Source organism: Rhincodon typus, chromosome 31 (genome assembly GCF_021869965.1).
Source record: "Rhincodon typus isolate 14 chromosome 31, sRhiTyp1.1, whole genome shotgun sequence".
NCBI classification, from domain to species: Eukaryota; Metazoa; Chordata; class Chondrichthyes; order Orectolobiformes; family Rhincodontidae; genus Rhincodon; species Rhincodon typus.
In genome coordinates, this window is record NC_063362.1 from 17,833,085 (window position 1) to 17,847,945 (window position 14,861).

A 14,861-nucleotide genomic window follows, 5' to 3' on the forward strand; every position below is an offset into this window, starting at 1 on the left:
TGCCCATGGTGAGTAACTGCCCTTGGTGAGTAACTGCCCATGGTGAGTAACTGCCCATGGTGAGTTCCACCATTTCAAATTAGTAGGTTGTGAACGCTGCATTAATTCACAGAATAAGCTTCTCTGCTCAACAGCTCAGCATATGAAAGGGTTAACTATCCAGCTTAGGCAAGTTAGCAGAACAACAATGAGCAGTGTTTTCCTCTCAAATACATCAACTCCTCCTGCACTTTGTGATATTCAGCCACCTCCAATAAAATAGATGAATGGACTCTGTGTCCTCACAGCTCTGGCCTGTGATTCAGAGGCTCCTGCTCTTGGCTGAGCTCTGGGTATTTATAATAGAAACAACTTTAACTGAAGCAGTGGATACCACATCATTGAGAGCAACTTAACTGTGCCTCCACTGGAACTGAGTCAAAAGGACCTAGTGCCACTTGGGCCGTATAGTGAGGATGGGATCAAAGATTGGAGTGTAGGGAGGAGGTGAGGGTCAGAGGATGGGATTAGGAGCTGAGGTGGGCATTAGAGAGTGAGAGTAGGCCCCAAACTGGGATTGGAAGGTTGGACAGGGGAATGCTGTCATATCTTTACCTCTGGTCACTCTCAGCTTTAGCGAACCCTAAGTAGAGAGCACAATCGTGCAGTTTTGACACTTTGCTTTAGCTAACTTGAATTGCCACCTGTGTGTTTTGGTCCTGCTATGGTTTGATCCCACCGGAAAAGATAGAGTGCTATTGAGCCGAGGCAGTTCACTCTCCCATGAGCTGGTCCTTCTTCCCTTGCATTGATCCAGGACCTGTTGCTCTCCTACTACCACAGTCAGTCACTGTCCTCCAATAACCAGGGACAGGCCACTCTCATCCTTCAGGTCACTCTGTTCCTGGGACAGGTCACTTTTTTTGCCTTGTCAAAGATCCTGACCTCTCCAGGTGACTTTGTGTCACACTCCATCTATCCAGTGGCCTCTTATTCATGATGAGAAACAATACTTCGGGATGGACTGAGTTACTTTGAGTGACTGGACTGTATGGATGTGCTGTTACGGGATGCGTTGTAAATACCACAGATTCTCAGTGTGATTCCATGAAACTAGTACAAAACACAGGAGGTTTTCAATTGTCACCACTGCTCAATGATCTGGAGGAACTCTGGGATTGTTGCTGTCTCTAGTCCCAAATGATGTTCCTATCCTTAATTGCAGATTTGTATGCTTGTCATTACAAAGTTTGCAGAATATTTATGTAATGTTTCCTTGGAATTTAATTGTGATTTCAACTGTTCCATGCAGACAGTGAGAGACTGTGCTCACTGATGAGAAGTAAATGAAACTGCATAAATACTTTCGTCAAGGCACCTGACGTCAGCAGCTCCTGACCTTCGCCTCCTCAGGCTGTGGTCATGGCTGTAATATTTCTGCTAACCAAAGCATTTTACATTGATGTTTCTCTCTGCTTACTCCTGTGAAGTAGAGGATGAGAACTGCACCCTGCATTATTTCCCCTTACCCTCTCCTTTTAAGCCTGTCCTTTCTGTTCTGCACGACTTTTAACCTCACTCTGGTTCGTACCCAAGGCCTGGATACTGAACTTTCAGCAGCAGGACGTAAATGTGCTGTTACAGTGACCTCACGAGGCTTCTGTTGGGGGTTTCTTCCTCTGGTTGACCCCGGTCACTTCCAGTCAGTGGTAGCTGAAAAGTCTCCATTGTGGTTTGGTGATGAGAATTTCTGATGTAACATTCAGCCACTCCACAGGGACATCTGCTCCTCAGGAAACTTTCTCACCACTCCCACTCAGTCAAACTTTTGGAAATCTGAAAAAGATTTCCCATGGAACAAGAAGGAAGAGGAGATTTGGCCTTGGCTGGGCCTGTGCTCAACAACAAATGCATTTATATAGTGCTTTTACCGTAGGAAAGTGTCTGAAGCAGCTTCAGAAGGAGCGTTATAGAGTCACACAGCATGAAAAACATGGCTAAACTTGTCCAATGCTGACCAGGTTTCCAAAACTGAACTAGTCCCATTTGCCTGTGTTTGGCCCATATAGCTCTAAACCTCTCCTATCCACATACTTGTCCAAATATCTTTTAAATATTGCAAGTGTACCTACCTTTAACACTTCTTCTGACAACTCATTCCATTAATGCGCCGTCCTCTGCGTGAAAACAATGCTCCTCAGATACCTTTTAAACTTATATCCTCTAGTTTTGGACTCCCCTACCCTGGGAAAAAAGACCTTGTCTGTTCACTTTATCTATGCCCCTCGTGATTTTATAAACTTTTTTAAGGTCACCCATTGGCCTCCTATGCTCCAGGGAAAAAAAATTGTCCCAGCCTACCCAGCCTCTCCTTCCAGTCTCACTAACATCCTTGTATATCTTTTTTGCATCCTTTCCAGTTTAATAGCATCCTTCCTATAGCAGGGCGACTAGAATCGTGCACAGTACTCCAAATGTGACCTTACCAACGTTTTATACAGCTTATCAAACATAATTACCACATAAAGTGATATGAGGACAGATAACCCCAAAGTTGCTCAAAGAAGTGGGATTTAAAGAACATTTTTAAAGGTGAACACAATGAGGCGGAGACGAGGTTTAGGTAGAGAATTGCAGAGCTTTGGAAACTCAGCAATTTCTGTTTTTGTTTCTGATTTCCAGTTTCTGCGGGCCTTTCCCTTTTTATTACAGGTTGGACCATTGGCAACCTGTACCTTTACCTGCTCAAAAACTCTGCATAAAACCCAGAGAGCTGTGGATGTTGGAAACCCGAAACCAAAACATAAATTGCTGAAGAAACTGATCAGTTCTGGCAACATCTGTGGAGAGAACTGAACTGAAGAAAGGTCATTGGACCCCAAATGTTAACTCTGTTCTCTCTCCATAGACGCTGCCGGACCTGCTGAGCTTTTCCAACAATTTCTGTTTTTTTTCCAACCTGTGATCCTGAGATCAAACAAACATGAATTGTTCTGCAGCTTGATGGTTCCCATTCAGAGATTATTTCTCTTTCTGTAAACGGTGAAGCTGGGGATGGTTGTGTGAGCAGACTGGGAGGAGTTACTGAGTCTGTGTGTGATTGGCTTGAGTTATTATCTGTTCCACCTGTTCTGCGAGCCATAGTGAGCCCTTGACAAATCACATTGAACATCTGCTGTTGTGCCTCCTCTCCCTGTTTGCGTAAGACTGACTAATACTGCTGGCTAACGTTTACGTTATCTGTGCTACTGGTGCACCAATGCATTCAAAGAGCTGATTGGGTTTCACATTCTAGCTTACAGCCGCTGGCATTGAAGGCTGCAGACGCTGCCACTGTCCTGCAGTTAATCAGCTCCTCGAGCATCATTGAGAGGCTGATCTTCAGGCCTAGGAAGAGGTTTTGTTTTGTCTGCAGTTCCCTAACAGTACATTATCCCTGCTGAAGATTGACCAGGAGTTGTTGAATCATCCTGTGCTTTAATTTATGTTTTTGAAGTGCACGATGACAAGCTATCCAAGAATGATTGCAGGTGAGAGAAAGTGTGACGAATGGGATTTGACATGAGGTAGTTTGCTATAAGAACCAGACCAAATGCTTGTCTGATCGTCATCCTGACTGCAGGTCAGGTACAGAGGATCTGCCTCGTAAACTTTGGGTTGGTTTGCTGCTTGCTGCAATACATCTGTGCAACTTGCGACAAAATATAATGGCACATTACAAACAACCCTTGTTTATTGTGGTTGGGCCATCACTTATCTTATCAATGAGCAGTGGCTATTGCGTGGGTTCTTGCCCTGTTTATGATCTGAGGTGGAACAAGCAATAAAGACCAGATGATGGGACAGAAAGAAAGTTGCAGATTTTGACACGCACCAACTGTCCTTTGAAATATGCCTGAAATATAATGGGTTTTATCAGCCTCTTCATCTTTGAAAATCAGATGTTAGGATGTATGAAAGGATTCACTGACTCAGTGAGGCAATCCTGTCATTTTATTAATCATTTGTGAGACTGCAATTGGAGTACTGTGTATCACATGGAAAAGATTTTGCAGTTGTTGAAAGGATACTGGAGGAAGAATGATTAAGGGAATGGAGGGATTGGATTCTGAGCCTCAGTGACAAAGTTAGAACAAATGATTGTGGATGCTAGAGATCTGAAATAAAAAGCAAAATTGCTGGAGAAACCCAGCAATCTGGCAGTATTTGTGGAGAGTGGAGTTAATGTTTTCAGTCCAATATGACTTCTTCAGAACTGTGGGGCAAATTATGTAAATTGGATATGTTCTAAACTAACTCCATAATGTTGCGCATGACAAACACATTTACTTTCTCCAGAAGGACTAGAAGATATGGTCTGCATTGATAGGAAAGTAAATTCAAAACTGATTTGTAGAAATAAATGAGTGGGGTTTTCCTGTGGTCTTTGGGACCAAGTTGAATGTACACTTGCCAGCAATTGGATCCTGAACTGATTACCTGTAATTGCACTGTCATTGGTACCACTAGCAGCAAACAGAGGGCTTCACAGCCCCATTGAAAAATGTGGCCATTGCTAAGGGTTTTCAGAGATTGAGGGAATGGAGAAGTATGTAAAAATAAAAGTTGAAATCAGAGGGGTCAGGCAGCCAGGCCCCTTCAATGGCCAGTTAGAACAGCTTTCCCTTCCCACATTACCTTCATAGAATCATAGACTCCCTATAGTATGGAAGTAGGCCATTCAGCCCACTCACTCCATACTGACCATCAGAAGAGCATCCCACCCAGACTCACCCACTACCCTATCTCTGAAACCCTGCATTTCCCATGGCGAATCCATCTAGCCTGAAGATCCCTGGGTACTATGGGCAATTTAGCATGGCCAATCCATCTAATCTGCACATCTTTGGACCTCTTGGGATGTGGAGGCTTCACATTCAATGATGGCCTGGATGGGCAAAGGGAGATTGCATCAATGAAGCTGGTAGCCTTTGATAGCAGAGAGTTGTAACCCCATCTGAAAGATGCTGGCGGGCCGGAAAAGCCTCTTTAGTCGGACCTTCAATAATTTAAATTGAATGTCCACCATCATTCAGTGGGCAGCCCATCCACATTTGGTCCCGCTGCTGAGAAAGGTCTCAATACCAACCCAGGGCTGGTATCTTGTATGATACTTCATGAGCAAGAGAACAATCAGTGGAACCAGGTCACATGGAGGGCTGTGGAAGCTCTAAGTGTCAATTCATTCAAATACTAAAAGATCAATTGCTTTCAGTAAATAATATTTTGTATTCTGGCATATGAGTAATTTGTGACATGACATGGTAACAGATGAAATTCTGAGACTCAACATCAAGTCTTACTGGAATAAAACAAAGAACTGCAGATGTCAGAGATCTGAAACAAAAACAGAAGTTGCTGATGAAACTCAGAAGGAATGGCAGCATCTGTGGGAAGAAAGCAGAGTTAATGTTTCAAAACAGTTAGTAGTTAGGAAATAGTGGTATTTACACTGAATACAAAGTAGAATGGAGGGGGAGGGGAGAGAGAGAAATGAGCAGATAGGTAAGGATGGAGCCCAGAGAGAGAGAGATATGAAAAGGGTAGGTAAACACGGAGGTAATGGATAGCAGGCCCACCCCACAACCCTTTCCTCTTTCTCCAATATGTGATGGCATCATTGGTGCTGCTTCCCTCCCTCGTTCCGAACTGGAAAAATTTATCAATTTTGCTTCCAATTTTAACCCTGCCTTCACCTTTGCCTGGTCCATCCTCACTCCTTCCTTCCCTCCCTTGACATCACTTTTTCCATTTCTAAGGATAGGCTGGCCACCATTATCCATTACAAACCAATTGACTCCCACAGTTACGTCAACTGTTCATCCTCACATACTGCTTCCTGTAAGGACACCATCCCATTCTCCCAGTTTCTGAAAATGCCACTTTTTGCCTCAGAAATGTCCACCTTTTTCCTTAACCGAGGATTCTCTGCTCTTTAGCTGCGTCTGACCCATCTCTCGCATTTCTGCCCTCACCCTTCCCTTCCCTTTCAAAACAACGTAAGGTTCCCCCAATCCTTACTTACCACCCCACCAGACTCATAAGCCACCATTTCCATCATCTTCAACAGGATGCCACTACCAGACACGCATTCCCCTCCTCTCACTTGTCAGCAATCCGCAGGGACCATTCCCTGTGGGACACTCTGGTCCACTCCTCCTCCATTCCCAACACCTCTCCACACTCCCAGGGCACCTTCCCATTAAACTGCAGATGGTGTAACACCTGCCCATTTGTCTTCTCCCTCCTCGGCCCCAGACAGAACTTCCAAGTGAAGCAGTGATATACCTGTACTTCTCTCAATCTCGACTACCACATTCGCTGTTCAGTGTGGTCTCCTTTACACCAGAGAGACAAAACGCAGACTGAGTGACCACTTTGTAGAACACCTATGTGCTGTCTGCAAAAATGATCCTGAGCTTCCAGTTGTCTGCCACTTGAACACACCCAGTGTGTTCCCATGCCAACATTTCTGCCACAGGCCTGCTGCAGCATTCCAGTTAGCCTCAGTGCAAGCTCAATGAACATCGTCTCATTTTTTTTGCTTGGAGTCCCTGCAGTCTCTCAAATTCAACATCGAGTTCCATAACTTTAGAACCTGATTCCATCCTTCCATGATAACAAGGTGTAGAGCTGGATGAACACAGCAGCAAAGGAGCCAGTAAAGGTGAGTGTAGGTGGAGAGTTAGGGAGGGGATAGGTCAGTCCAGGGAGGATGGACAAGTCAAGGGGACGGGGACGAGCTGGACTGGTTTTGGGATGCGGTTGGGGGAGGGGAGATTTTGAAGCTTGTGAAGTCCACATTGACACCATTGGGCTGCAGGGTTCCCAAGCAAAATATGAGGTGCTGTTCCTGCAACCTTCGGGTAGCATCGTTCTGGCACTGCAGGAGGCCCAGGATGGACATTCATCTGAGGAATAGGAGGGCGAGTTGAAATGGTTCGCAACTGGGAGGTGCAGTTGTTTAGTGCGAACCGAGCATAGGTGTTCTGCAAAGCGGTCCCCAAGTCTCCACTTGGTTTCCCCGATGTAGAGGAGGCCACACCGGGTACAGCGGATGCAGTATACCACATTAGCAGATGTGCAGGTGAACATCTGCTTGATGTGGAAGGTCTTCATGGGGCCTGGGATGTGGGGGGAGGGGGGAGGTGCAGGGGTACGTGTAGCACTTCCTGCGGTTGCAGGGAAAAGTGCCGGGTGTGGTGGGGCTGGAGGGGTGTGGAGCGGACAAGGGAGTCACGGAGAGAGTGGTCCCTCCGGAAAGCAGATAAGGGTGGGGAGGGAAAAATGTCTTTGGTGGTGGGGTCGGATTGCAGATGGCGGAAGTGTTGGAGGATGATGCGTTGGATCCGGAGGTTGGTGGGGTGGTACGTGAGGATGAGGGGGATTCTTTTTTGATTGTTATTGCGGGGAGGGGGTGTGAGGGATGAGTTGCGGGAAATGCGGGAGACACGATCAAGGGCGTTCTTGACCACTGAGGGGGGCAAGTTGCGGTCCTTGAAAAACGAGGACATGTGAGATGTTTGGGAGTGGAATGCCTCATCCTGGGAGTAGATGCGGCGGAGGCGAAGGAATTGGGAATAGGGGATGGCATTTTTGCAGGATGGTGGGTGGGAGGAGGTGTATTCTAGGTAGCTGTGGGAGTCGGTGGGCTTGAAATGGATATCGGTTTCTAGGTGTTTGCCAGAGATGGAAACAGAGAGGTCCAGGAGGCGAGAGAGGTAGCAGAGATGGTCCAGGTGAACTTAAGGTTGGGGGTAGAAGGTGTTGGTGAAGTGGATGAACTGTTCGAGCTCCTCGTGGGAGCACGAGGCGGTGCCGATACAGTCATCGATGTCACGGAGGAAGAGGTGGGGTTTAGGGCCAGTGTAGCTATGGAAGAGGGATTGTTCCACGTAACCTACAAAGAGGCAGGCATAGCTTGGGCCCATGCGGGTACCCATGGCCACCCACTTTGTCTGTAGGAAGTGGGACTGTATCCGCTGTTCCTGTTGTGGCCTCCTCTACATCGGGGAAACCATGCGGAGACTTGGGGACCGCTTTGCGGAACACCTACATTCGGTTTGCACTAAACAACTGCACCTCCCAGTCGCAAACCATTTCAACTCCCCCTCCCATTCCTCAGACGACATGTCCATCCTGGGGCTCCTGCAGTGCCACAACGATACCACCCGAAGGTTGCAGGAACAGCACCTCATATTCCGCTTGGGAACCCTGCAGCCCAATGGTAGCAATGTGGCCTTCACAAGCTTCAAAATCTCCCCTTCCCCTACCGCATCCCAAAACAAGCCCAGCTTGTCCCCGCCTCCCTAACCTGTCCTTCCTCCCACCTCAAGCCCCACCGTCATCTCCTACCTACTAGCCTCATCCCGTTCCCTTGACCTGTCCATCATCCCTGGACTGACCTATCCCCTCCCTAACTCCCCATATACACTCACCTTTACTGGCTCCATCCCCGCCTCTTTGACCTGTCTGTCTCCTCTCCACCTATCTTCTCCTTTATCCATCTTCTATCAGCCTCCCCCTCGCTCCCTATTTATTTCAGAATGCCCTTCCCCTCCCCCATTTCTGAAGAAGGGTCTAGGACCGAAATGTCAGCTTTCCTGCTCCTCTGATGCTGCTTGGCCTGCTGTGTTCATCCAGCTCTACACCTTGTTATCTCAGATTCTCCAGCATCTGCAGTTCCTGCTATCTCCATCCTTCCATGTTTTTTTATCCACCCTTCACCTGGTCCTGTTATGATATGGGTAGCTTTTAGCACAGTCCCCATTGTCAAATACTCCTAGGCCTATTATCACATTATATGGGTTGCATTTGGTACAGCTCATCCATTGTCTCCCACTCTTAGCTCTTATTATCATTTATTCAGTTTTTCTTCTCTCCTGGCCTGCTATCCTTAATCTACTTGTTTACCTACCCCTTTCATACCTCTCTCTCTCTCTGCCTCTGTCTCTCTGTCTCTCTCTGTGCTCCATCACCACTTCTCTACCACTCCCCCACCCCAATCCAAACTTCAGCTTCAGGAAAAATACCATTTTATCCTAGCTGTTAACAGTTCTAATGAAGAGTCAGTCCAGAAGAAATATATTGTTAAACTTGCAGAAAAGATTTACAAGGATGTGGCCAGGATTGGAGGGTTTGAGCTATAGGGAGAGGCTGAATAGGCTGAGGTTACTTTCCCTGAAGCGTCGGAGGCTGGGGGGAGGGGGGTTGTTGGGGGTCGGTGGTGACCTTATAGAGGTTTATAAAATCATGAGGGGCATAGATAGGGTGAATAGCCAAGGTCTTTTTCCCAAGATAGGGAAGTCCAAAATTAGAGGGCATAAGTTTAAGGTGAGAGGGGAAAGATTTAAAAAGGACCTGAAGGGTAACATTTTCATGCAGAGGGTGGTGTATGTCTGGAACGAGCTGCCAGAGGAGGTGGTGGAGGCAGGTACAATTACAACATAAAAGGCATTGGATGGGTATATGATTAGGAAGGGATGTGGGCCAAATGCTGGCAAATGGGATTAGGTCAGATTGGGATGTTCAGTCGATGCAGATAAGTTAGACCGAAGGGTCTGTTTCCGTCCTTATTAAACAGCAGGCATGAGGGGCATCCTTCTGTTCCTTATGTTGTCAAATGTTGCTTGCTTGGGTGGATCAAAGCTGTCTACTACCAGGTGTTTTCCTCACCTTAAGTCTCGTCATGCTGTAGAATTCTTTGTGGAGATTGATTCTATGATTAGTCAACAACTTCATTAGGATTTTACCAAGGAACCATCAGAAGGTTAGAAGACAAGTTAGGTAAACCTGGATATTTGGTCATCTACTGTTCCTTACTCCTGTGTCATTGTAATTACACCATTGCTGTGGGTGGAAACGACAGTGCTAAACTTAAATGAAGGCAATTACAGATGGATGAGAGCAGAGTTGGAGTGGACCGAGAAAAGAAATTATCAGAGAAGGTGGTTGAGAAACAACACCAGACATTTAAGAAAATATTTCATGACTCATAGCAAAGGTGTATCTCAGTGAGGAAGCAGACTTCTAGGAAGGAGACAACCCATCCATGGTTAACCAGGGAATTTAAAGATATTATCAAATTGAAAGAAAAAAAAACATATCATGTGACAAAGTTTAGTGGTAAACCAGAGGATTGGAAATGTTTTAAATTCTAACAAAAGATAATGAAAAGAAAAATAAAGAGTGAGAAAACAAACTATGAGGACAATCTATAAATACTGACTGTAAGAGCTTCTTTCGGAATATAAAAAGGAAGAAAGAAGCCAAAGTGAACATAAGTCCTTTTTAGTGAACAAAGTTGGGAAATAATAATGGGGAACCAGGTAGTGACAGATGAATTGAAAAAATAGTTTGCATCAATCTACATGGTAGAGGTCACTAATAGCATTCCAAAAATATGAAACAATCAAGGGGCCAAAGGTGGGGAAAAATAAACACAATAACTATCAGTAGACTAAAAGTATCAGGGAAAGTCATAGACTGAAAAATCCCCTGGATCTGATGGGCTGCATCCTGAGATTTTAAAGGAATTAGATCCAAAGTTAGTGGATGCACTGGTAATAATCTTCCAAGAATCCTTAGATTCTGGGGAAGTCCCAGAGGATTGGAAGACTGCCGTTACACACTTATGAAGAGAGGGGGTCAAAAAAAATATAGGCACTATTTGTTTTGGCTTAATTTCTGTCATTGGGAAAATGTTGGAGTCCATTATGAAGGGTGTAATAGTCAATCAAGCATTTAGAAATACATAATGTAGTCGAGCAGAGTCAGCATGGCTTCATGAAGGGGAAACTATGCCTTGAAAATTTATTACACTTCTTTTAAGAAGGTAGCAAGTAGGTTAGATAAAGCAGAACCAGTGGATGTAACATATTTGAATTGCCAAAAGGTATTCAATAAGGTACATAAGACTCCTTGGTAAGATAAAAGGACAAGGTGTGAGGGTAATATATTAGTATGAATAGAGGATTGGCTTTCTAACAGAAGACAGAGAGGAGGCATGGTGGCTCAGTGATTAGCACTTCTGCCTCACAGCATCAGGGACCTGGGTTTGATTCCAGCCTGGGGCGACTATCTGTGTGGAGTTTGTACATTCTCCCACGTCTGTGCAGGTTTCCTGCAGGTGCTCTGGTTTCCTCCCGCAGTCCAAAGATGTGCAGGTTAGGTGGATTGGCCACACTAAATTGAACATAGTGCCCAGGGATGTGCAGGCTAGGTGGATTAGCCATGGGAATTGCAGGATTTTAGGGTGGGGGACGGTCTGGGTGGAATACTCTTCAAAGGGTTGGTGTGAACTTGATGGGCCAACTGGCCTGCTTCCGCACTGTAGGGATTCTATGACAGAGTTGGATAAAGGAAGTATTTTCAAGATGGCAACCTGTAACTAGTAGTCCCACAAGGATCAGTGCAGGGTCCACAATTATTTAAGCTATCTATTAATGACTCAGATGAGTGAGGTGAATGCACTATTGGCAAGTTTGCAGATGCTGTTAAAAATCAATGGAAAGAGTAGTGAGGAAGATAACACACAGAGCCTACAGAGGGATATAGACAGGGTGAGTGGTCAAAAACTTGGCAGATGGAATATAATGTAGAGAAAATGTGAGGTTATGCACTTTGACAGGAAGAATAGAGGAGCTGAATATTATTTAATGGGGAAAGACTACAGCCCAGAGGGCTTGGGAGTCTTCATCCACAAATCACAAAAGAACTAGTATCCAGTTTTAGTGGGTAATAGTGAAGGCAAGTGGAATGTTGACCTTCTTTTCAAAGGGAATGGAATATAAAAGTATGGAACTCTTGCTAAAACTGTGCAAGACACTAGTCATTTCACACCTGGAACACTAAGAACAGTTTTAGTCCCCTTATCAAAGGAAATATATACTGGCATTGCAAGCAGTCCAGACAGAGTCCACTAGATAGATTCCAGGTATAGTGGGATTTTCTCATGAGAAGAGCTTACGTAAGTTGGACTTCTACTCATCTGAGTTAAGAAGAATGAGAGGAGACCTATTGAAACATAAAGATTTCCTAGGAGGCTTGACAGGAGAGATGCAGCGAGGTTGTTTCCCCTTGTAGAAGAGTCTAGGACCAGAACGCATTATCTCAAAATAAGGGATTACCTTACAGAAACAAGGAGGAACTACCTCTCTTAAAGGGTAATGAATCTATGGAATTCCTTACCATAGAGAACTGTTGAGATTGTGTTGTTGAGTATATTCGAGATTGAGATAGACAAGTTTTTACTCAGTAATGGAATGAAGGGTTACGGGGATAAAGGAGGAAGTTTGAGTTGAGGATTTTCAGATCACCCAAGATCTTACTGAGGCACAGAGCTGATTTGTTTGGGGGGAGTGGCTAATTCTACCTGTAAACATTCTGGTCTAACTGAGGATAATCAAATCTTGTCTGGTCATCACTGATTCAGAGATCATGCTCTGAGGCATAACAAATTATTATGGACCATCCCACACAGCACAGGCATGAAAAGGTCATACACTGGCAGCTTCATCAGATAGCGCCACCCCCCCCCCCCCCCACCCCAAGTGAACTGCCTGATTATTGAGACATTGAAGGCACTAACCCTCACAGAGTTCAGGGTCCCTCCTACTCTGGAGATATTGATTCACGATCGAGTCTCACTATCAGTCTACAATGGTAAAGCATCCCACGACATTTTGATATGATTTGATTTGTTTTTGAATTTTAACCTGTGATTGGCTAAGAAATGGACTCCAACAAGTTTGTGTTAAATATTTTTCCAGGAGTGTATCAGCTGATCCATCTGGAGACTAATACTTGTGAATCCTCATGTGTGTCTGTTCCATGCATGGGTCTAAATGTGCCCATGCATGCTCTGTCTGTCTGCTTAATGTCTTTTTGTCTGTTGCTGCTTGTCTGCTTTTCTGACTGACTAGCTGTCTGTCTGCACTTGTACTGTACGTGGATTGGACCTTGGGAGTGAGAACCTGACAGTGTCTGGGGTCAGCTGGCCAGGATGGAATTCATTTAAGCAGAGTTTTAAAATGGAAAAGAGCCAAATGGAAGATTCTGGTTTCCTGTTCATGTGTTGTACTCACAGGGACCCTGGTGCCATGTGTCCTGATGCTGCTGTTTTTAACACCATGGCCTCACCCTCTCCAGGCCAGCATTACTCAGCACTGTTTCTCTTGTAATCCCTCTCTCCTCTCAGTTTACACAGCTCTGTCTGATGAAAGCTACCTCGTTTCTGGGTCACTTCACTCCACATTCCTCATATTCTTGACACTTAATGGAGAAATTAAAACTGCAAGAATAAGCAGGGAAATGGGTGGGGCATCACTTGGGATCAGGCTGACTAACCTACCTGTCACTGCTCATTATTGTCTCACTGATGGGTAATAAACCACATCTGCACATTCAGAGAACAACAGAAACTCTGAAAAACACTAATTGAGCAGAAACATTGCACACTTCAGAGATTGTACACCATTTTAAACTGATTTTTAATAGATATGTAATATTTTTATTTACACAGAAATATAACATCCATCAAGATTAGGTGCATTATTGTAAATTATGTAGAGGAGTGTTTTCCAGTTACTAGGAGATAGGAAGAACCGAAGATGCTGGAGTCAGAGTCAAAACAGTGCGGAAGTGAAGGAACACAGCAGGTCAGGCAGCATCAGAGGAGCAGGCAAGTTGATGTTTCAGGTTTTCACCAGTCATGATGAAGGGTGTAAATCCGAAATGTCAACTTTTCTGTTCCTCTGATACTGCCTGACCTGCTGTGTTCCTCCAGCTCCACACTGTATTGACAGCATTTTCCAGTTACTTTTTCTGTCTGCTGCTTCTTGCTTTCTCTGTCTGTTTGCGTCTCACTCTGTCTCCATTCACTTTCTCTCTCGACTCTGTTACCCCTCACTCTCGCTCTTATTTTGCCTCTCCCAGTCTCTAGCTGTCTCTGTGTTATTTTCACTCCTGTTCTCACACAGTTTCTCACTGTATTTGGCTTCCTGTCTGTCACTTTTGCTTTTCTACCCAGTCTGTCTCTTGGTCACCTTCTGTCTCTCCCTCTAACAAACTGAGTATGGGGGTTGTAAGTAGAGTCTGGGCAGTCTCTCATTTTCAATTGATCCTCTCTGTTGGATTATTCAAGTTAACAGATTTGGATCCAATACAATAATTGAACTGATAATCTGTTCTTCTCCCAAGGTAGTTGTTGGATTCTGAGTGCTGTCCCTTTAAATGGAGGGATTGTGAGATATTTTCTTGGAGGGTGTGTGGGAGATACTGACAGAGATCTGTTGCAATGCGTGCAACTGAGCTGCCAAGTGGGGAGCTCTTATTAAACACAGTGCCTACTGTGCTGTGTCTTAATTACAGAGCAGCTTGTTTGGCTCACTGCATACTGGTGGGAGTTCTACAACATTCATCTCAATGGGCTGACAAGCTTTGTAACAATATGCCACAGAACGTTCGAGACAAGACAAATTAACTCACTGGAATTGCCAAGTGACTCTCTGTCTCGCGAATCATGTGACTCAGTTTCTTGTCCCCACACAAACAGAACAAGTATTTTGACAAACCTCTCATACCTTTGTATACTGACCGATGACTAACCCATCAATGATTTCTGTCCATCAATGATCCATAGCTCTTATCTGCCCATTACTGACACAAGGCTCTCCTCCTGCCCTGCCCATGGAATGTTCCTGCACCAATGCATTTTTGCTTCAGCACTTTCAGTAAACTGTGTAACTGTCCCATCACTCTCAGTACACTGCATTACTGTCCTGTCACCTACAAGGTACTGCATTATTGCCCTGTCACCCTCAGTAACACTGCATTACTGACCT

General features: G+C 44.9%; 1 protein-coding gene across 1 annotated transcript in view; it reads left to right on the top strand.

The window, feature by feature from the left end:
- plekhg5a (pleckstrin homology domain containing, family G (with RhoGef domain) member 5a) overlaps positions 1-14,861 on the top strand; it is an 84,091-nt gene that overhangs the window by 14,926 nt on the left and 54,304 nt on the right. The gene's annotated exons all lie outside the window — the stretch shown is intronic.